Source organism: Lactuca sativa, chromosome 5, assembly GCF_002870075.4.
Source record: "Lactuca sativa cultivar Salinas chromosome 5, Lsat_Salinas_v11, whole genome shotgun sequence".
Taxonomy (NCBI): domain Eukaryota; kingdom Viridiplantae; phylum Streptophyta; class Magnoliopsida; order Asterales; family Asteraceae; genus Lactuca; species Lactuca sativa.
The window spans coordinates 103,375,659-103,384,125 of record NC_056627.2 but is presented as its reverse complement, the minus strand read 5'-3'; positions in this window follow the sequence as shown (position 1 = coordinate 103,384,125).

The window sequence follows — 8,467 nt, the reverse complement described above, 5'->3', positions numbered from 1 at the left end:
GGGGTACTTTTAAACATAAAAGTATTAGATGAGATTACAAACATTTTGATGATGAGTTTGATTCCTAAGGAGTTTGAGGGCCAAGCACCAATAGTGTGAATGCCTCAAATGGAATCACAAATCACCTCAAACTCTTGGAAAACTTTGAGAGAGTGTATACACACTTATAAAATCGGCCACACACAAACACGCATACTCTAGTAACACTAGTGGCTATTTCATGCAACATAAGCATGCTTATATAGTGTACATGATTAGGGTGAAACCCCAATAACCCATGATCTTTCCTTTTCCAAGGATCCATGGGTTAAAAGCTCCATGGATCATCCACGGACTTGCATACAAGCCTAGCCGATTAACAAATGAGTGTTAGCCCATGCTATATAAAACCAATAGCCCACAATCTAATTAGTCTTCCTTTTAATCTCTAAATTAATTCATAATTAATTTAAGACTAAGACTAATTAAATAACATGACATTATATTAATATATTATAACTTATAATATATTAATAAACATATGTGTATAACTCTCATAAAATTATCCATAAATAGTTCGGGTGAAGTGCAACCCAAATGGACGATGCCGGGTCAGGTCAAGTATATACCAAATAAGTTATGGACTTAGACACCTTATCCAACAGACTCCCACTTGGATAAGTCTAATAACTATATTTGCGTATCTTACTTCAGGAACCAACCAGCAATCGTAGCTCTCGAAAACTCTGTTGAACTATGAAGCGCCATTTTAGATAAGTGATCATATAATCCTCTGTTCTCATGATATCAGTCGGACAAATACATGGAACAACGTCGTACTTATTGTCTAGCAGTTTGTTTCCCAATTTCCGATTTTTTTGACAAAGAACTTAATCGAAAACATCAATTTAGTTTTGACCGGCCGGTACATAGGTCACAACAAAATCATCGAGGGGCCCAGATATCGCTTCTATTTCTAGAAGGAACAGATAAACTTCGACTCATATGCTTGTTCTACTACTTGTTGAATTGTACACAAAGGCATGTTTTATAACATCAAGTTACTGATGCGTTTACGTGCAATCAATGCACAACCAACTCATAGGTAACAACGCATATCTCTAGGTTTGAAGATTTATATGATATTACCGTCTCACGATCACTCGAGATAAATTCCATGAAGTGATACAAGTGAGCGTGGGTTTATTCCAATACTCATAACTTATGAGCACTCATGAATGTTGTAGCAACCATTGCTATGACTAAACCCATTTAGCCATCTACAAACTCGATTCATGACAGTCTTGATTCATATCTACTTCCAATATATGAACGACTGTGGAGTGTTTAAATAACTTAGTCATTCGGAAAGAATAACCTAGCTATTTTGGAAATCAAAACATGCAAAGTGAAACACAATAATAATCGAATCCAATATGGTCTCAGAACCCTTTTGAATATAAATAGAACCACCTTTTATTTATCACCATATTGATTACACATTATTCATTGTATAATGTTTCAAACAATCAACTTAAGACTTGAATAAAAACAACAGTCGTCCCATGCTCCTAGCATGTACACTTTGTTTTTCTAAACAATAGTTATGCACAAAGTCACCAAAACCTTGTCACCAGTCATTACAGAGTATTCCAAAGAAGGTCAACTTCTATGGAACGAAAGTCTCATATTCAAAGTACATTGCTTTGAACATCCTTCTTGAATAACTTCCACCTATGGAGACGTTTTCATAGTCCCATTTTGACTATCACTTCCGAACAAGAGTTACTTCTTTTCAGAATATGTCAATATGGTCCTTTCCGACAACTTACATCATACTTCCAACTTTCCCTGAGCAACCAATCATTGGCGAACCTCAGATTTGTCCTCGACAATTGCTTAATTACTTTAGTCATATCCAGTTCTAGACTTTTCCCTTCTCAATGCCTTAAGCATTTGGAAAATTTAGAAAAGATGAATATTATAGCACATGCAATCGATCCTATATACGAAGCATATGGTACACGTTTCATGATGTTTTACATAACGACATGATACTAGGCCAGTCTTTTGCTACAATATTTTTTGTTTGCCATGTTTTCAAAATTTAACTATGAAGAGGGATGTCGTAATCATAATCGAATTTTGAGAACGCAATATATATAGAATTTCCTTAAGTTGAACCATTCAGACATAAAATTCATATATATGTCCTTGACTAAAGATGATTAAAATCTCAATCTAAGCTTTTAGAATTGAAATGTAATTTCCTCTCCCTTAATTAGAGCAAAACAACTTTTCAACCCCTGCAACTTCACGAATTCAAACTTTGTTTTCTATAATTAACATTGCTAACTTGCAACACTAAACGTAATAATCATGCTCCCACTAACATGATGATTATCAACATAACACTTATGCTCCCACTAGCTCTGACATATTTCCAGAAATCTGTTGGACTTCTGAAATTTAGATTCATACACCCTTTCTTAGATAGCTCACATGTGTGTCTAAACAATTTTCACAACTATGAAAAGGGATACAGTAATCATAGTCTTAATTGCTTAGGCATTTTCCATTTCTCACAAGTCCATGTTAGTGTGCCGGTTAACCACACGCGCTCCACTAATGACTTTTGAAAAAGCAAATAACACAATTGATATCTACGTAAAATCTACTTAGTGAAAGCGTTTCCTCACCATCATTTTCATGAATTGGAGAGAAACCTTATGACACTTAGATTTTATAGTGTATGAGTTCCTGTCCATGTGAATTTGTCAAAACCATAATCACAAGATAAGGTTAGTGACAAATTCAGCCTTACATGGATTAAACTTGTTCAATCTTAGTTTCTTGTCACCTTGGTAGCACAAGGCCCACCAATGCTTCCAAGTTGAACTCTGATAACTCACATGCAAATTCAACTTATTTGAAGTAGGTACAGAAATAAGAATTATGTCAACACGATAGGTTGCAAACCTTAAGTCGTGTGCTTGTGATAAATTACAGGTTTTACTCTTGATTAAATCTTGAAACTCTTTCAGGATCTTTAAGGCTCCCACTGTCCCCTTGACATATAAGTTTCCCAGTCAAGAACCATTCCTTGACAAAACAAATATTCAAGGCATAGTGTGGATATTTATCAAGACTAACACTTCACACAATTGGTCTTAGTTGATCTCTGTCTCATCCATGACATCACAACTTACCAATCTCAAACGTACAAGACTAGAAAACATTTTATTCTTACATTTGACTAGTGTTAATAAATCTTCCTTTAGGTCACTCAAAGTTACAATCTTGGAGTATGACTCTAAGAATTGTTTTGGAACGAAGTATGACTCATCTTCTTGATTTTAACCAATCTAACAACTCATGACCTCTCTTCTTAACAATAACAATGCACTAAGACGTCCTTAGAGTATGAATTTGTGATATGGTTTCATAATCATTAAGATGATCGTGAAATACGATACTAAAGTACTCTCCCATCCTTTCAGATTTGAGAAACTTTTATCTTTCTGCCTAATTTGATTCTTCTCATTTGTTTTGTCATACATTGTAACCTTTCCAATGTTACAGAATTATACTTAACCTCATAAGTATAATCATATTTACTAATCTTTAGTAAATCATGACAAATCAATCTTTGTGGTGGACCTTGACCAGCGCACACCCAGTGTACCTAATTCCTTAGTCCTTCAATTGACTCACATATACATGTGATCAAAGAATTAGTCTTAATTTTTCAAAGATGAAAATTCTCATTCATCATACAATACAACTTGTATGATTCCAAGTTTCTGTCCAATTGAAACTTGGGTGATGAAAAACTTTCTTCATTTAGTAAATTCAGACACTACCACAAATGCTATTACTGGAAACATATTGCTATTACTAGAAACATATAAGCAACAATTTTCCACAGATGCCATTGTAAGGATATTTTTAAAATAAAAAAACCCCTTTTTTATTTTAAAACTTTGCGGAAAAACATATCCTTACAATCCACATGAAAACCTTGTTGTTATCTATTCATAAGCAATATATTATAACTCTTAAGCAACAGCTCAAAATTCTGATTACCGAACCATGCGATCGACACCCACCTTCGCAATCAGAATCAACATATACTTACTTTAAGCTTCCTATCATTTCTTTGATTCTTAAAAACATCAACATGTGACCCATTCATATTATGTAATAAGAATCTTCAAATAGAAACTTAATAGAGTTAGTCAGTGGACTTTAACTAAAGTAGAGTCAAACTTTTTGATTTGATCAATCTTATGATCATTCAGGTAAATATGGCAGCTTTGCAATCAGTGTCCCTCCCTTTGGCAATAAAACATACGGACCCTTTGGTAATGGCACATGAGACTACCTCAGACTTATCCTTTCTCTTTACCATTTGGTCAACCGAGTTGACTATGGCCAATCCCTTTCCATTGGGAAGAGAAATCCTTTTCTAGATATCTAGTGCTACCATTGTCAATGTCCATTTAAAGTTTGGGAAGTTGATCTTCTAACGAAATTTTCTTTATTAGTGTTCCAAATCATTGTTGATTCCGCAACACCAAGCAAATAGATAAGATCATTAAGGGTCATGTCATAGTCTATCTCATAATACTCCCAAAGGGACTCACTATGTTACCAAGAAAGTGATTTAACATCCAACTTTCACAAGACTTTGACACCCAACTCTCCCGGCTTGTCAATATGTGACTTTATCTCCAAGATGTGAGCACACATAGACTATGCTTGCCAATAGGGCTTGAGTGACTTTAAACTTTTCAAGAACTTGTGGGTGAGGGAGAATAATTGGAGGAGGTGGAGGAAGTGAAGCATGATGTTGAGGGACACCATCTTCAAGAGATTTGGGAAGATCATAGTCGTCTGAACCAGACATCTATAATGGGAGAAAATCAAGTTAGTTGATTCAAAGTCCTTAATATAACACCCAATATGAAATATTAAGGCTAGGACCCAACACAATATTTTATAATTTGGAAGAGCGATGTCGTAATCCAAGCTATAAAATATTTGAAGGTAGGCGAATGACGATTCACCAATTTCCACCATGAAAAACGAAATAATTTATTAGGTTTTAATTGGATTTGATATTCCTAGATCTTTTGAGATTCATTGAACTTTTCAATGGCATGTTTTAATCTCGAGTGTGCCCTCTCAAATTTTGTAACTGGGATGCCGAGGATCACAAAACAAGGTGTGAATAACCATACCAATTCACTTGGTCCCTTAATATTATCACCCAATCAATGTGCCGGTTAACCACACACGCTCCATTGATCTATGACAAACATTAAGTCACCCTTCGTGATCCTTACTAGTCCAAGTTAGTGTGCCGGTTAACCACACACGCTCCACCAACGACTTGGTAAGGTACAAAGTGTGAATTCCATGGGCTAGCACCAAATTCACATTTTTCCTAAAGTAACTAAGATTGGGAATTAAATAAATAAAAAAATATTTAGTTACTTTATAATATTCATTATACTTTTAATGAGAATTTAAAGTCATTGTCCTACCCATTCGGCTAACGACCCTCCACCGATCAAGCAAGTGGTGGGTGAGAGTGGACACCCATTAAGTCGCCATTTTATAGGCAACAACCTTATACCCACATTATAGACCGGCTTCGTGAATGAGGCCTACTAACGGTAAAACGACTTGTTCTTATACATATATATAATAATTAACCATTAATGTTATAAATAGTATAAGTGTTGAATTTTAACTATTAAAACTCTAAGGGTTGGAATTAAAGTTTATTAAAGTGTGTGAAACTTTACAAATTCCAAAACTTGAGGGCAAGTTTTGTAACTATCCAAAACTTTTCATTTCATAACTTATGAATTAAAGGTTCATAAAAATGAAGACTCTTCATTTTTATGTAACTTATGTGTTTTAAGTGTGTGTTAAAGAAAAGTGACCTTTGGATATCCATAACTTGAGGACAAATTATGGACTCCATTAAAACACATAAATGATCAAGAATTAATTCTAAACAATTCAGCAAATAATTCCTATCATCTTCTAAATTCATAAGAACATGAACATGATCATCAAAATTTCAAGAATTATATGAACACATAAAATCATGGAATTTTGATATATGCTATTGTAAATGGATTAGAACAACCATTACACCAACTAAAACAAGTTTTAAAACACCAAAACAGTTTAGGGTAATGTTTCTAGTCCATTTCCAGCAGCAAAAGTCGAAATTCTGCATTCTGATCATTCTACTCGCCGAGTGCACGAACCTACTCGGTGAGTAGGATGAATTTTGCCTTGGACTCGGCGAGTCCCCCCATGGACTCGGCGAGTCCATCATGCAGACAGCAAAAATTTCGACTATTTTCACTATTTTGCATCAAGTATCAAACAAGCAAGCCTAGGCTTTGATACCACTGTTGGGTTTTGAGCAATCTAACACTTCCTAAGTGTGCATGCAACCCTAATAAACCTTGGATCTATGTTTGTCTAAATACATGCAAAATAATAATTTTCCAAGGTTCATAAACTATCTAACATGGCATGGGGTACTTTTAAACATAAAAGAATTAGATGAGATTACATACCTTTTGATGATGAGTTTGATTCCTAAGGAGTTTGAGGGCCAAGCACCAATAGTGTGAATGCCTCAAATGGAATCACAACTCACCACAAACTCTTGGAAAACTTGGAGAGAGTGTATACACACTTATAAAATCGGCCACACACAAACACACATACTCTAGTGACATAAGTGGCTATTTCATGCAACATAAGCATGCTTATATAGTGTACATGATTAGGGTGAAACCCTAATAACCCATGACCTTTCCTTTTCCAAGGATCCATGGGTTAAAAGCTCCATGGATCATCCATGGACTTCCATACAAGCCTAGCCCATTAACAAATGAGTGTTATCCCACACTATATAAAACCAATAGCCCACAATCTAATTAGTCTTCCTTTTAATCTCTAAATTAATTCATAATTAATTTAAGACTAAGACTAATTAAATAACATGACTTCATATTAATATATTATAACTTATAATATATTAATAAACATATGTGTATAACTCTCATAAAATTATCCATAAATAGTTCGGGTGAAGTGCAACCCAAATGGACCATGCCGGGTCGGGTCAAGTATATACCAAATAAGTTATGGCCTTAGACACCTTATCCAACAAATATGTCACGTCACATGTGATCAGGGTTGAATAATCTCAGAGTGCTGGATTTGGCCTTATTGCGCGGCTCTCGTCTGAGTCTAACCGATGTAGGGACGAGTCTTCTACTCAAAGGATTATCTGATCCTCATCACATGTGATGGTATTCAGGTGATGGCTAGTTGGCATCACAAGGAGGCCTTCAGCAGCTGAGGACTTGTTTGAGTTGAGTCAAAGGTTTCCCAAGGGAAAGCCTAGGATGGGAATAGTTCTGGGAGTAGTGTTAGTAGTAGTGAAAGGGACTTGGTGAAGTTGAAGCAACCCTTGAGGAAAGTACGGATAGATGTAGAAGGTAGTATGGGCCCGTACTACTGGAAGCAGAGGATCCGTACTAAAGTCAAGGAGGGCCGAGATGAAACCAGGAATCTTGGAAGGTATATGAGACCCTGACAACTGTTTGTTCATTTCAGAATGGTGGTCATGCGACATGGAGCAGGGGGTTCAGCATCTGGGTCAGGATTGGGCTCGGGTGCAGGGCCCGAGCATGTGGATGATGGGTTACACGAGTTCATCGCGTTCGAGATCACGAGAGGTATCCTTGACGTGACTCCAGTTATCTTTGGGTCGATCAAGGAAGGGATCATTGAGCTGATGGAGGATCGCCTCCGAGCTTTCAGGAGCAATTTGGCGTCTGGCCAATCGAGTACGCGCACATTGTCCTTCAAGGACCTCAGAGGGAGTGGTGCGCCATATTTTCATGGGGTGAAGATCCCCAGTGCTGCTAGGAGATGGATCGTAGACATCGAGTCTGTGCAGCTGACGAGCTTCTGCCCGGAGAGGTCAAAGGTTCGCTTTACGATGGGATGTTTGAGAGATAGAGCCAGAGACTGGTGGGAGTCAATTGGTGATTCCTTGGGAGTCGCAGCCATTAAGGCTATGACATGGCCCGGCTTTGTGACCAGGTTTAGGGCGGAGTTTGTGTCACACCCCAAAACCAAGAACGACGGAAACGTTCTGGGGCGGAGGACGTCATGTATGTATCACAACAATGTAAACTAGTAAATAAACAACAACATCTTGCATTAATAGAATAATTCAGCTTACAAATGTCACAACTAGAAATTTTGTGTCTTCTAATCACTACACTCAAGTAAAATGTAGAATCAAAAACTTAAGAGCATGTATGATGCTTACTCTATGACAACAAAATTTCAATCCAATACACCATACAAGTACTACAAATAGTCAACAAGCAATTGGAAACCCTAGAAGTTCTTGTTTAGGTCCATATTGGACTAGGAC